Source organism: Sus scrofa, chromosome 18 (genome assembly GCF_054392235.1).
Source record: "Sus scrofa isolate SSC_HxYL_T2T_F1_AM1 chromosome 18, Sscrofa_HxYL_maternal_Yorkshire_Landrace_v2.0, whole genome shotgun sequence".
NCBI classification, from domain to species: domain Eukaryota; kingdom Metazoa; phylum Chordata; class Mammalia; order Artiodactyla; family Suidae; genus Sus; species Sus scrofa.
The window spans coordinates 32,737,182-32,750,757 of NC_139400.1; the positions used below are offsets into that span (position 1 = coordinate 32,737,182).

At 38.9% G+C, this 13,576-nt stretch overlaps 1 protein-coding gene across 16 annotated transcripts in view; it reads right to left on the reverse strand.

Moving 5' to 3' along the window:
- The window catches only part of ASB15 (ankyrin repeat and SOCS box containing 15), a 55,869-nt gene that overhangs the window by 35,704 nt on the left and 6,589 nt on the right, over positions 1-13,576 (reverse strand). The gene's annotated exons all lie outside the window — the stretch shown is intronic.

The window sequence follows — 13,576 nt, forward strand, 5'->3', positions numbered from 1 at the left end:
GCGATTTGGGCAGGATGAGCTTCCAGGGAGCCATGGGCTTCCTGGGCTTCTGCTGCTAATACACTTCTCACTTGCCCACAGGTACCCTGTGTTCCTGAAAACAGGTGTGGGGCTCACAGGCCTCTGACTGTGAATTAAAAATATAGCTCGTGTGAAGATGAGCCATACAATTCGATCCACCCCCCAACCCCAAAGCCATTTATCATATTCCCTCCTGATACAACCCATTCTCCATTAAAGCCTTATCAGACTGCAGCTTTATCTTTGCCTCTTGGGCCAAGAAGATGTTGTTCACACACCTTGGAGAATGCAATTTTGTTCTGCCCTCTTATTTTGCAGTTTGGTAAGCCACACCCATGTACATCTCACTTGGCTTCATTTTCACTTTGGTATATTTTGGATTTTCTCTTCCTTCTTCCTCTCCTTCTGTGCTTGTTCATTGTTTTCGCCTTGGGGGCTATGATTTTTTAAAATGCACACCTTATTTCAGTTGTGTATAAAACGAGAGTAGAAATATGTGAGAGGGTAGTTTTTCATAAGGTAGTGCTGTTGATAGCACACTAAACCAATAATGGGCAAAGTGGAGAGGACTCTACTGGCCCCAGTTATACTCACCCCGACCTCACCAGTGTCTGGTAAAGTGCTTTCCACATAGAAAGCACACATCAAACGTGCTAAGTGTCTTGCCGAACACGGATGACTTGTTCGTGCGGGTTAGCAGTTATTTCCTGTCTAACTTAAAAGGTTGATTTAATTAAAACTGAGTCAAAATGAATTTTAAGAAAGCAGGTTGATCTTTCTCTTCTTCTTTTCCTTTTTTTTTTTTTTTTTTTTTTTTTTTTTTCCGAGCAAATGCTTAATTTTCATTACTGCCAGAGGCATTTCAAGCGCCTCTAAGAGAAAGAACTCGGGATTAAAAGAAAGCAGGAATCTGCATTTTAGTCTCAGATCCGTCTGTGTCTTCATGAATTAAACTACTGAAATGTGTGTGCCTCCGTTTCCACCTGTGTATAATACTGCTCTCATTACGTCACGTCATTATGAGACTAAAGTAAGGGCATAATTATGGAAGTTCTTTGAAAACATAGTAATCACTGTAAAGATACAGGACTTACCAATAGTATCATACTTCTGGGATATAAAATGGACACTAAAAAAAATGTCCTATGTGGTGTACAGACAGATAGGTGAGTAACGCAGTCAGAAGCCTGTGAGCCCCACACCTGTTTTCAGGAACACAGGGTACCTTCGGAGCATGTACACCAATGCGGGTGGAACACACCTTTCTAGTCCTGAAGAAGTTTACCGTTGCATAGAGAACATAAGTGGAAAAGCAGCCCTAATGTGGTAGGAGAGATAAGACAGAAGGGCTACGGAGGAGAGAGTCGGAGAACAAAAGACACACGTGCACACACATTTAAGTTTCAAAGAGAGAAATCGGTTTTACATTAGTGGATTCATCAAATTATTTTGAGTCTTCTCTTCAGTCTTTTATAATTCTGACTTCCTTCATATCCCACATTGATAGTGCTGAGGCATGGAAACTCACTATGCTTCGTATCCTATTTTAGATAAACCACCCATGATCATAATCAAGACTGTATATTGACAACCAAAGTAAAATTGGAGTTACTGAAAATTCAGTAGTCTGTTCTGTTCTTTCTGAAAAGAACTGAGCTTTTCATGTTTCAATTTTTTGAAGCTGCTAGTATACGACACTTCATCAATTAATATTTAATTATGAAAAAGAGCATTTTGACATGACCTGTTAGAGAAAAATTATTTGACTTTAATGAAGGAAACCTACCATGCTAACATTTTAAAATTTCAGTACAAATCCACTACCATTAAAAGATCTGTGTACAGCCCCCCACCCTTGCATTCAGATCTTTATCTTTTACATTTCAAATCTGACCTACCATTGTGTTCAACCATTTCTCCGATATAAAAGTTAAGCTTCGTGATTCTTTCAGGAACGTAGAAAAATGTGATTATTTCTGCCAGACTTATCTTTGCTAGTCAGTAGTATCAGTCCTGTGACAAAACACTCTTGATTTTTCTGAAATGTTATTTCTACTATTATACATTCTATTCAGCTTAGTTGTGGCTTGATTTGGGGATTTAATATACAATTACCATACACATGAGGCACACTTTCCCATTTCCTTCACTTGTGCTATCATTCAAAAATGTTAAACTCAAGTTGAGTTTGGAGGTACAGCTGGGCATGTCTGGGTAGTTCAGCCCTATAGACCTGGACCATCCAGTGTCAGTGGGAGTGAATACCTTCACGTGGGCTTTCTTTTCTGGGTCCTCAGGATATAGCAATAGGCACAACACATCACCACCTAACTTGCAGGCATTTTGCTCAGTTTGAAGGCAAAATTTACAGAATTTGTCCCAGATTTCATGTCGGGTCTGTGCGAGGGAAGATCAGGATGGAGCCCAAACAACTGGAAGGATGGAGTTACTATGAACTAAGATGGAAAAGGTTTCTGAAGGAGCAGATGTAGAGAGAAGGAATAGGAGCTCAGCTCAGAGCACGTAAAACTTGCAATACCTGTTGAAGTCCAAGAAGAAAGGTTAAGCAGGCAATGAAGGTGAGTCCACATTTAGGGATTAAACAACAAAGTTATGATACATAAAGCCACGAGGTTAGATGAGTCACAAAGGAATACACATAGATATAAAAACAAAGGCATTTGGTTTCCAAATGAGACAGGTTGGGGGTTGGTGGGATGCACTGAGGGTTTGAGATGGAAACGCTATAAAATTTGGTTGTGATGATGGTTGTACACCTGTATAAATGTAATAAAATTCATCAAGTAATTAAAAATAAATAAATAAATAAAAATAAAATAAAAACAAAGGCATTCAAGGGATGAGCCCTGGGGCTGAACAAAGGCCAGAGTAGAATGCAAGCTAAGGGAAGAAAAACATCTGCAGCAGGAGAGAGCGATCAACTGTATCCAATTCTGCCGCTAGGTGAAGAAACCTGAGGACTAAAAACTGACCATGGGACTTAGCAACGTTTCTATTTGTTTTCGAGTTCAGAATCTTCTCACTGACAGCCCAGGTTTCCTTTGAAAGATTTCCCATCTTTCTCTCTCTCTGCTCCGCTTCTCAGGATGAAGAAGAGAGAAACAGCGATCTTGTGTTTAGGAGCTTGTAAGACCCACATACTGCTCCCCTGAATTTAGGAATATTACTTCCTTTTTCTATGCTTTTCCTCCAAAAAAATCTCTCTTGGCTCATTTCGTTTCCCTCATTTTATGAAAAAGGGCCATCGATCTATAAAAATCAGTCTTTCAAAGTTTGTATCAGCAACTGCTTTCGAATAAAAAGAATGTCATAGAACAGAAATTGAAGTAGAACTGAAAATGTTGTGTTATTCCTTAGAAAACCATTGTGGCTCAGCCGTTACGAATCCAACTAGTATCCATGAAGACGTGGGTTGGATCCCTGGTCTCCTCAATGGGTTAAGGATCCGGTGTTGCCATGAGCTGTGGTGTAGGCTGCAAATGCAGCTTGGATCCCAAGTTGCTGTGGCTGTGGTGTAGGCTGGAAGCTACCAGCTACAGCTTCAATTTGACCCCTACCCTGGGGAATTCCATATGATGTGGGTGCGGCCCTAAAAAAATAAAAAAAAGAGAGAGAGAGAGAGAGAGAGACAGAGAATGAAAGAAAATCATCAAACATAGAAGGAGCAAGTGATTTGAGAGGAGGGCAGGACTGTGGCATGGTAACCACTGTCCTGGAGGACTTTGGAGGCTGTTTAGAATTTTGCACTTCATGATTCTCAATTCCAGCATGTCCTCGGAACTCACTTCCCATGATATCACTTTCTATGACAAGGCCAACAGAAGGGAAAGTGCCGAGATGCTTTGAAAGAGGTCAGTCTCCTATCTCTTGGGATCTTCTCTTTCTCAGCTGGAATATTAAGTTAGATCTGGAATTAGATGAGCTCAAATTTCTCTTTCAATATAAAGAGTCTATAAAGCTATCATTTTATCTTCTATCGCCTGAACATTTTAAGGTTTCAGATTCTGCTAAAGTATTTTTGCTCGTGTGATGCTTGCCATGTCTTGACCTTCTATCTGAATTAGACTTTAAAGCAGAGGCTAACTGATTGACTCAAATAAGATTTACATCGTTTCTTTCACAGTCCTAAGTTATCATTTCTGAGCAACCTGGATGAGACGCATCCTCTCTGAGTAGCACTGCCTTCGTTTATTCACTAGACCTGGGTTTATCAGCTATTATGCACCTGGGATGATGATATTGAACAAGGCAGGTGGAGGAGATGAAGAGATGACCAAAAAAAAAGTGATAATGAACTTCCAGGAGGAGACAAGAGTATGTCCTAGAGAAGATGAAGGCGTGAGCTGAGACTTGAAGGAGGAAAAGGACTTTTTTGGATAATCTAAAAAAGGGACAAGCATTCTGGGCAGAAAAAAATGCACACTGGTCTGAAGGAAAATGGCATATGTGTGGGGGGAATTATGGACATGTATTTTAGCTGCTCATGGACTGCTTGGAGGAACCTGCAGTAAATAAACAGGAGATTTAGGCAAGAGTCAGAATACTCCTGACTTCTGGCTAGGAGTAGGATATTATATATCGCACTTGGGAATTTCGGGGTTTTATTTCTTCTTCTAGGGCAAGGGAGGTGAGAAAGGGCTTTCTCCCTGGGCGGGGGGGGGGGGGGGGGCGGGGGGAACCAGTCTACATGGTATTATTCACCAGAACCCTAAAGACTGTGTGTATGGCCTGAACATTTTGAACAGACAAGTCTTTTGGATAATTCTCTACCGCCCCACCTCTCATCTTCACCCCATCCTTCCTTCTACAAAGATGTAACCTTCAAAGGCTATGGAATGGTCTCTCCGGGAAGCATTCTGAGTCTGAGAACCTCTGCAGCAAAGAGGAAGCTACAGGAGCATTTTAGGCAGGACATTGGCCTCCCTCTTCCCGTCTTGCAGATATTTTAACATTAAAAATGAAATGTAGGAGTTCCCACTGTGACACAGCGGAAACAAATATGACTAGGAACCATAACGTTGCAGGTTTGATCCCTGGCCTCGCTCAGTGGGTTAAGGATCCGGTATTGCCGTGAGCTGTGGTGTAGGCTGCAGACGTGGCTTGGATCCTGCGTTGCTGTGGCTGTGGTGTGAACTGGCAGCTGTAGCTCCAATTCAGCTCCTAGCCTGGGAACCTCCATGTGCCTCAGGTGTGGCCCTTAAAAGCAAACAACAACAAAAAAGAAACGTATACTGGAAGTGCTCTGCTTACAAATGGACATGGAGCAGCAGCTGCATGGTCTGCCCAGCACTGCCCAGAATGAATGGCAAGAGCATCAAAAGGCTCTTTACAGTTTATTAATCAGTCCATTTGATTTACCCTAAAAGTTCATTCATATTGTCTTAAGTAGTTTGCAGTAATTTTTTGAAAAACGCCCTTGAGGACTCATATTTTCTCCTCAAAATCTGTCAGACTTGGGAGTGACAAAAAGAGAGAAAACATGCAAACATATTTGGTATCTTCACAACTGAACTTAAATAGCAATAAAAGAAAAATTTCATTTTACAAAGTTATTTATTAAATAATTTCTTAAGTAGCAAGGTATCCTCATAATTTGAAGTATACACATTTAACTAAAAGACTTCCCAGAAAATTATCTTTTGTGTTGTGAAGCTCACACTTCCTTTAGAACCAGAAAAATAAAAAATGATGAAGATAAAATAATGAAAATATAGTCTTAAGACTTGAGTTGGGTAGGATCCTCCTCTAGCGTGAAGACTAGGTGTTTGGAGATTTACATTTTTATAACCACAAAGTTGAATTATCATGTCTTGCCCCATTCTCAAACTCTAACAATGCCAAAGGTCATAAAACAATAAAGTGATGCTATTATTTGGTAAATTAATTATCGATAACATTCTGGTTTTGAATCCAAAGAGACAGGAAGTTAATGGACTTTTTTTCACAGCAGCTGACAGCCCTTCTACAGCTTTCTACCATCTAGTGAGAATTCTTTCCTTGCCGCAGTGTTTAAGTATAATGTGGAACATTCCTGCTCTGAGAGAGAAGTAACACCTCCAAAGAGTTGAAGGAAGGCTGTGGGACCCAGATACCGTCTGATTATTGATTGAATGATTGGTAAATAAAGGCCATCTCTAAACAGAGCTCAGTTCCACCAAAGCAAGCAGAAGCCCTGGCTGCATGAGAGACAGCACCACCTAGTGGAAGGAGAGTCACACAGTGATGGGTGTCCATTGGTTTGCTTTCCAAGTCAGTGTTTTGAACTCTTCCAAGACTTAACATGTACATCGTGAGCACATCAGCCTCTTTTCACAACCGGCTTAACCAGAGAGTCTCCGACTGAGACTCCACACCATTTTGGAATGGTTCACCACCTAATAATTATAATGATGGACAATATTTATTGCTTGCTTGTTGTAACAAAGCATTATGCTAAGACCTTTCCTCAGGGCTTCTTTGTACAGTTGTGTAAGTTGAAGCCTGCACAAGGATGCTTGGGGGGAGGAGTGTTCAAAGTGAATTGAATCAAAGGCCTGGGGACCTAGACAACAGTAAGAGAAACCTGCAACTTCACTGTATGTTTAAGAATTTCATAATACAGGGAAAGACAGCTGGGAGGCTTAAGGCAAACTCACAAGGCAGCCAAAAACATAATAGATTTGTTTTTAATGAAGACCTAGTAAATTATTTAATTAGTGATTTTCCATAATTCACTCAGCTTCCAAGAGCTGATAAAGTTATAAATTTGCAAATCCCTTGGTACCAGCCAGGTTGCAAACTATTTCTGAGTTCATTTTAAACTTTCATTTTGACTACAATTATCTATTAGGCTCTCAGGCTAAAGTCAGGCAGAACTTAAGTAGATGGAAAAAAGAGAAAAGCTATTCAGGGTAAATTTGGGAATATTTATGGAGAATTTATTTCGCATAGACGTGAACTGGCAATAAAAAAGAATTCAGAGAACATAACTATTTCAACCTCTGTAGTGAGCATATAGCAATGTAGAAGTTTAATAATAGAAATTTAAGATCCTTATTCTTTAATCCCAAGAAGATATTTTCATCTGTTTTTTTCCCAATTAAGCTTTGAAACAAGCAAGCAAAACATGTTGTTGCTATGGAATCAATGTATTCAAGTATAATTGGTAGAATAAATATGATCCACATATTTTTTTGTCTTTTTAGGGCTGTACCCAAGGCATATGGAGGTTCACAGGCTAGGGGTCAAACTGGAGTTACAGCTGCTGGCCTATGCCACAGCCACAGCAACTGGAGATCCAAGCCCTGTCTGCGACATACACCACGGCAACATGGGATCCTTAACCCACTGAGCAAGGCCAGAGGTTGAATGTGCATCCTCATGGATGCTAGTCAGAATGGTTTCCGTTGAGCCACCTTGGGACCTCCAACTCACATTTTTATATGTTGGATAACATCTACTATTAATACTGTTACTTGATTCTTAATCTTTGCATAAAAATATCTCATATAAATTTTTATATCATAGATATAAATTATATCTATTAATTAAGAAAAACTGGGTATTTCAGAGAGGGAATAAGAACAATTAGAATTCAGAAAGTTCCCAGATGACAATAATTCAGTTGCCTCGATATCTATAAGAGGAAGGGTAGACTATAGGATATAAAATTCTAACCAGCCACACAAGATTTCACTGAGAAAGAAAAGGGTGAGACACTGAAAGAAATTACTGCGGTTCACAGTAATTGAAACAGCATATATGAAAGATGCAAATGTCCCTATAACACAGATAAATACAAAGACTGGTGATAATATGTTAGGCAAGCTAGAGCCTCAAGAGACAGCATGAAGGAATAAATGAATGAATGAACAAGTACTAAAATTGTAGAGGGAACTTTTTAAAGCACAGTTTTTAAAGAGAAGTAGAAGCAGGAAAGTGGTGTATGTTCACAGTGTAGGTGAATGGCACATATTAAAATGACAGGTATCTAGGACCAGGCAAGTTACTTCCTAGAGCCTGAAAAACATCCCATTTTGAACACAGAAATACTGCTGGTGAAGTCTGAGCAAGACAGGGAATTAAAAAAGCATCAGGAGGCTTTGGATGGGTAAATGTCATAGTCTTTTTAAACTGATGCCAAATATAAGCAGGGAGTTTGTGAGCGGTTAGGACAGAAATGGATTATCCAGTATGGCTTGTGAGTAACTTTTATCATTTGAACTTTATTTTACTATTCATATATCCTTTTCTTTATTCAATATTGTATAAGCAATTTCTCTGTGCAAGGTACAATGTTTGGCACTTTTTCCCCCACAAGGAGCACTAGTCTAGTAAACAGAGATCATGATTTCCACAATGCCTGTGGCAGAAACTCACCTAGCAACCCTGGGGACAAGATAAAGAAACATGGATGAAAACCAGTTAGTGAGTTTCAAATTGAATAACCACAGTCAAAGAAAATCTTAATAAAGTGTTATCGTCAATTTGGCTGTATTGTTTAAGAAGTTCAACATGTTTACTAACATTTTAAATTAGTTGCTATGAGCATCAAATTTGGGGGTTTTCAAAACCTGGGAAGGGGGTTGAATTACTGCAGAAAGAATTAACGTTGACTTACAATAATAAATAACAAAAAGACAAAATTGCAAAAGTTAAAATGATCTGAATAAAAAAGGCGAGTGGACATAAAAGTACAGACTATTGTGATGGGTTCACCTACTTTAAGCGAACCAAAATCTGGGTCTTAAGTTTTCCAATAACTGTTCAGAAAAGGAAAACCAGGCCACCTATTTCTATAGAAATACTTAATATAAAACATGGTGCTTGGTTCTAGAAGAGTGACAGTTCTTCTCAGTATCAAAATGATGATAGTAAAAAACATCATCAGAACACAAACATTAATGTTTTCCTCAAAATACAAAATCAGGAGTTCCTGCTGTGGCTCAGCAGGTTAAGAACCTGACTAGTATCCATGAGGATGCAGGTTTGATCTCCGGCCTTGCTCAACTGGTTAAGGATCTGGTGTTGCTGCAAGCTTCAGTGTAGGTGCTGGTCGCAGATGCAGCTCGGTTTTGGGATTGCTGTGGCTATGGTGTAGGCTGGGAGCTGCAGCTCCAGTTTGACCCCTAGCCTGGGAACTTCCATATGCCGCAGGTGCGGCCCTAAAAAAAAGGGAAAAAACAAAATCATCTAACCATTCTGGAGAAATTGGAAAAATCCAACAATGAAATTTATCAAGGATATATTAAAGCTTTACATTTAAGTTCAAGCATTAGTCACACAGGTCTATGAAGTAAAGACCCGGTTTAATAGCCAATAATATAAAGAACACAGAGACCTCAGTCATTGAATTAAATATAAGCTAATTATGCAGTAGTTTTTTTTTTTACAACTACTGCAATCTTACAGAATATTAGTAAAAGAATAGTCTTCATATTAAAATAGATGGTAGGAAGTTTTTTGATTTTGAACATGGATATGTAAGTTCATATTTTTCTCTTTCTCCTGGAAAATTATGCAGAAGCAACAAGGAGAATGCCAAAACAAACAAACATAAACTCCATTTTCAGCAAAACTAGACTAATACAATCAGTAGATTTCATCCAAACAAATGTAAGGGCTGCTAAAAGTGTAAAGATGAGAAATCTTTGTAGGAGGATAAGAAGTAAAAGGAGGAAGAAAAAAGAGGTACAGAGTGATAAGAAAATCTAGTGGCAGTAGATCTTTAATATACCAGCAAATACACAATTTTTAAAGGTAAAGCATTCAGAGTGGGTTCTATAGCAAAAGCTATTACCTTGATTGTAGCAATCTGTGGCAGAACTAAAGAAAGCAAGTTGGAGGCATAAAAGCCCTTGAATTTGGTTTGGGTCAGAGAAACAGAAGAAGGGAGCTACACAAAGAATCACCTAGATGAAGCACAGCGGCAGGAAGCAGTTTCTTTGTTACCTCCTGGACAGAGTTGATCCAAGAAAATCCAAATTATTTTAAAACGATTAATATACATGGGGTCTATAATGTATATAATGGATATAACATACAATTAAAGATATGGAAGAGAATAGCAAAACTTTTCAACAGGTGACGTACATTCATGGGGAAAATGCTGCTACTGAGCAGATGAAAATTATGGTCATGTATTTCACTATGTTGGTAAAACACCAACAACACAACTTCAACTATGAAGGAAGACTACCAAGTAGAAACGAGACAGCTGAGTGAAGAGATGGAAGTAGAATAGAAGAAGATGAAATAAAGGCTGGTAGAATTCCGAAAAGAAGTAGGAGAGAGAGAAAAAAATGAAGTCACAGAAATGAAGATTAAATTTGAAGGAATTCTTAAGGGAGAATTGGGTCTGAAGAGATCATAGTATGAAATGAGGTAAACATGAGAAAAGGAAACAAGATGGAATGAAAATAAAGCACTGAAAAAATATAGCATATATATACATATATATGTATATATATGTATATATACGTATTGCTGTGGCTGTGGCATAGGCTGGCAGCTATAGCGCTGATTTAACTCCTAGTGTGGGAACTTTCATATACTGTGGGTGCAGCCCTAAAAAGACAAAAAAAAAAAAATAGAATTGAAAGATATAAGGGAAAAAAATCCTGAAACAAAGAAAGATTTAAATCTAAATGGCTATTGGACACATCATGTGCCAGGGAAAAATGACCTAAAAAAGCAATACAGAGACATAACCTAGTCAGGTCACTGGGTTTTAACGATAACGAAAACTGTGGTGCCAGGGTTAAAAATAAAATAAAATAAAATCATTTATAAGGAGACTACCAATTTGAACATAATATTTCTCCAAAGCAACACCTACAAGATACTCAAGGAAAGAAAACATGAGCCGATAATCTTATAACTAGTCAAGCCGCCCTTCAGGATGAATGTGTAGGACTCAAGATAGACTGTTCCCATGAGACCTTCTTCTTTTTTTTTTTTTTGTCTCTTTTTGTCTTTTGTTGTTGTTGCTATTTCTTGGGCCACTCCCGCAGCATATGGAGGTTCCCAGGCTAGGGGTTGAATCGGAGCTGGAGCCACCGGCCTACGCCAGAGCCACAGCATCGCAGGATCCGAGCCGCTTCTGCAACCTACACCACAGCTCACGGCAACGCTGGATCGTTAACCCACTGAGCAAGGGCAGGGACCGAACCCGCAACCTCATGGTTCCTAGTCGGATTCGTTAACCACTGCGCCACGACGGGAACTCCCATGAGACCTTCTTAAAGAAACTGCTTGAAAGATAACTTAAGAATATGGGATTAAGAGATACCCACTACTATATATAAAATAGATAAACAACAAGAATTTACTGTTATAGCACAGGGAACTACATTCAGTATCTTGTAATAACCTATAATGGAAACGAGTCTGAAACAAATATATATATAGTTGAATCACTTTGCTGTACATCTAAAACACAATATTGTAAGTCAACTATACCTCAATAAAAAATGCACACACACTCAGAGCTATACTAACAGTGCTGCAGTACATGAAGTGACTTTGGAGGTGGACTGCCATCTGCGTGTTGGAGAGGGATTGAGTAGATCAAAAGGCCACGGTTTCCCTGGTGGGTATGAGAATTTTTGTGGCATATGCGAAGTTAGGAGGAAAAATACCTTTTGATGCTCCTGGTTAGTGATATCAGAAAACTGAATTAAATTAAGTTTTTTTTTTAATGGAAGGATTTAAAAAACTCTTTAATAGCCACCACAAATTGGAATGAACAGTTTCTATTCTCTGCCTAGGAAGTTTACTTGGCTATGAAAACTTTCTTTCTTAAAAATAAAGATGCGGGAGTTCCCATCGTGGCTCAGTGGTTAACATAGCCGACTGGGTACCACGAGGCAGCGGGTTGGATCCCTGGCCTCGCTCAGTGGGTTGAGGATCCGGCATTGCCGGAGCTATGGTGTAGGTCACAGACACGGCTCGGATCTGGCATTGCTGCGGCTGTGATGTAGGCTGGCAGCTACTGCTCCGATTAGACCCCTAGCCTGGGAACCTCCATATGCCGTGGGTGTGGCCCTAGAAAAGACCAAAAAAAAATCAAAAACTTCCAAAAGCCTCACTTTAGAAGAACTACCTATGATAAAGAACATTAACTCTGAAACACTGAATATAGGTGTTCACAGATAAATGCCAATAATATACTCATTCAGGGGTGTACAGCTTTTGCCTTGCCAGCAGCTATGGAGATCATTAATTTTCCCACAAAGAAGCATCAGTTTAGTTCAAAGAAGGCTCAAGGCAGGGAGTCCAGTTTTTACTATGCCTTCTCAAATAGAATAGATGGTTTGCATATAGTTAAAACAGAGAAAGCACCTAAGCTTAGTGATTCTCAATGATTTCCCTAAGGAGGTCAGAGTGTTTTCAAATGTTCATTAAATGGTCAGCTGTCTGAAGACAGTGTCTGAGACTTGTTCATCACGTTGTGTTTGCAGTAGTCTAGGTACTATGCTTTCTGGCTCATTGAAAGGACTGCAAGTTCATATCTGAGTGAGTACATGTACCAGTCAATAGCAACATTAAAATTCATATGGAAAATGAGGGCTTTAGATCTTGACCTTAGAAACTGATGACATGTATAATAAACCAGCATAAATTCAGATGAGGTCTGATAATCACCTCTATGAAGAAAAAAGGAAAAAGAAACTGCTGGAGGATTAGTTCAGCCAAACAACACATGAGTGAGGTAACTATGACATATGGATTAGCACTGATGGAGTTCAGGACCGGATGTTCCAAAATATGTCACTTTGGCATATTGATTATTTTGAATTAAAGTTATATAAGAAACAGCTGGTGCAAGAAGGATGCTCTGACCTTTTTTGCTCCCCTAAAAGCCAGAAATAAATCTCCCATGTGAAAGGCACCTTTTCTGTACCAGGAGGCAGAGACATCCTTATCATCAGAAAAATAAAGCTCAGGACCAAGAAGGCTGTCTAAACAAAACTTGTTACTTTACCAATGTAGTAGCCTAAGCCCAAACTTCTTTGTCTTGTCAGCTCTTCACAAATGTATTGTTTCTTTGTCTAAAAGGTATAAAAGCTACCCGGTCTGATTACTTCTTTGAGTCTCATATTTCTATGAACTTCTATATATACAAAATTAATTTTTCCCTGTTAATCTGCCTTGTATCACTTTAATTATTAGACCAGCCAAAACAAGCAAGAGGGGTAGGAGAAATGTTCCTATCCTTGACAGCACAGAATATTGAAAAAATATATTTACTGTAGAACTAATAATAAAAGGAAAGTAGGAATTACGGTTACAGAATAGACTGTTGATGTCTATTTGCCCTGAAAACATAGACATGAGACAACAGAAATTTGAGACAGAAGGGATAAGAAGGTAAATAGTATTGACTGCCTCATTTGGTTGTAGCTGGGTATAAAATGGTAAAAAGTCAATCAGACATACCAAATAATGGGAGTATAAAAACATTTAACATATGAAGGTGAACACTAAGAAAAGCAATTTTTTTTAGTAAAATTGAGTGGAAGGGAGACAAAAAAAGGAACATGATAATTTTATC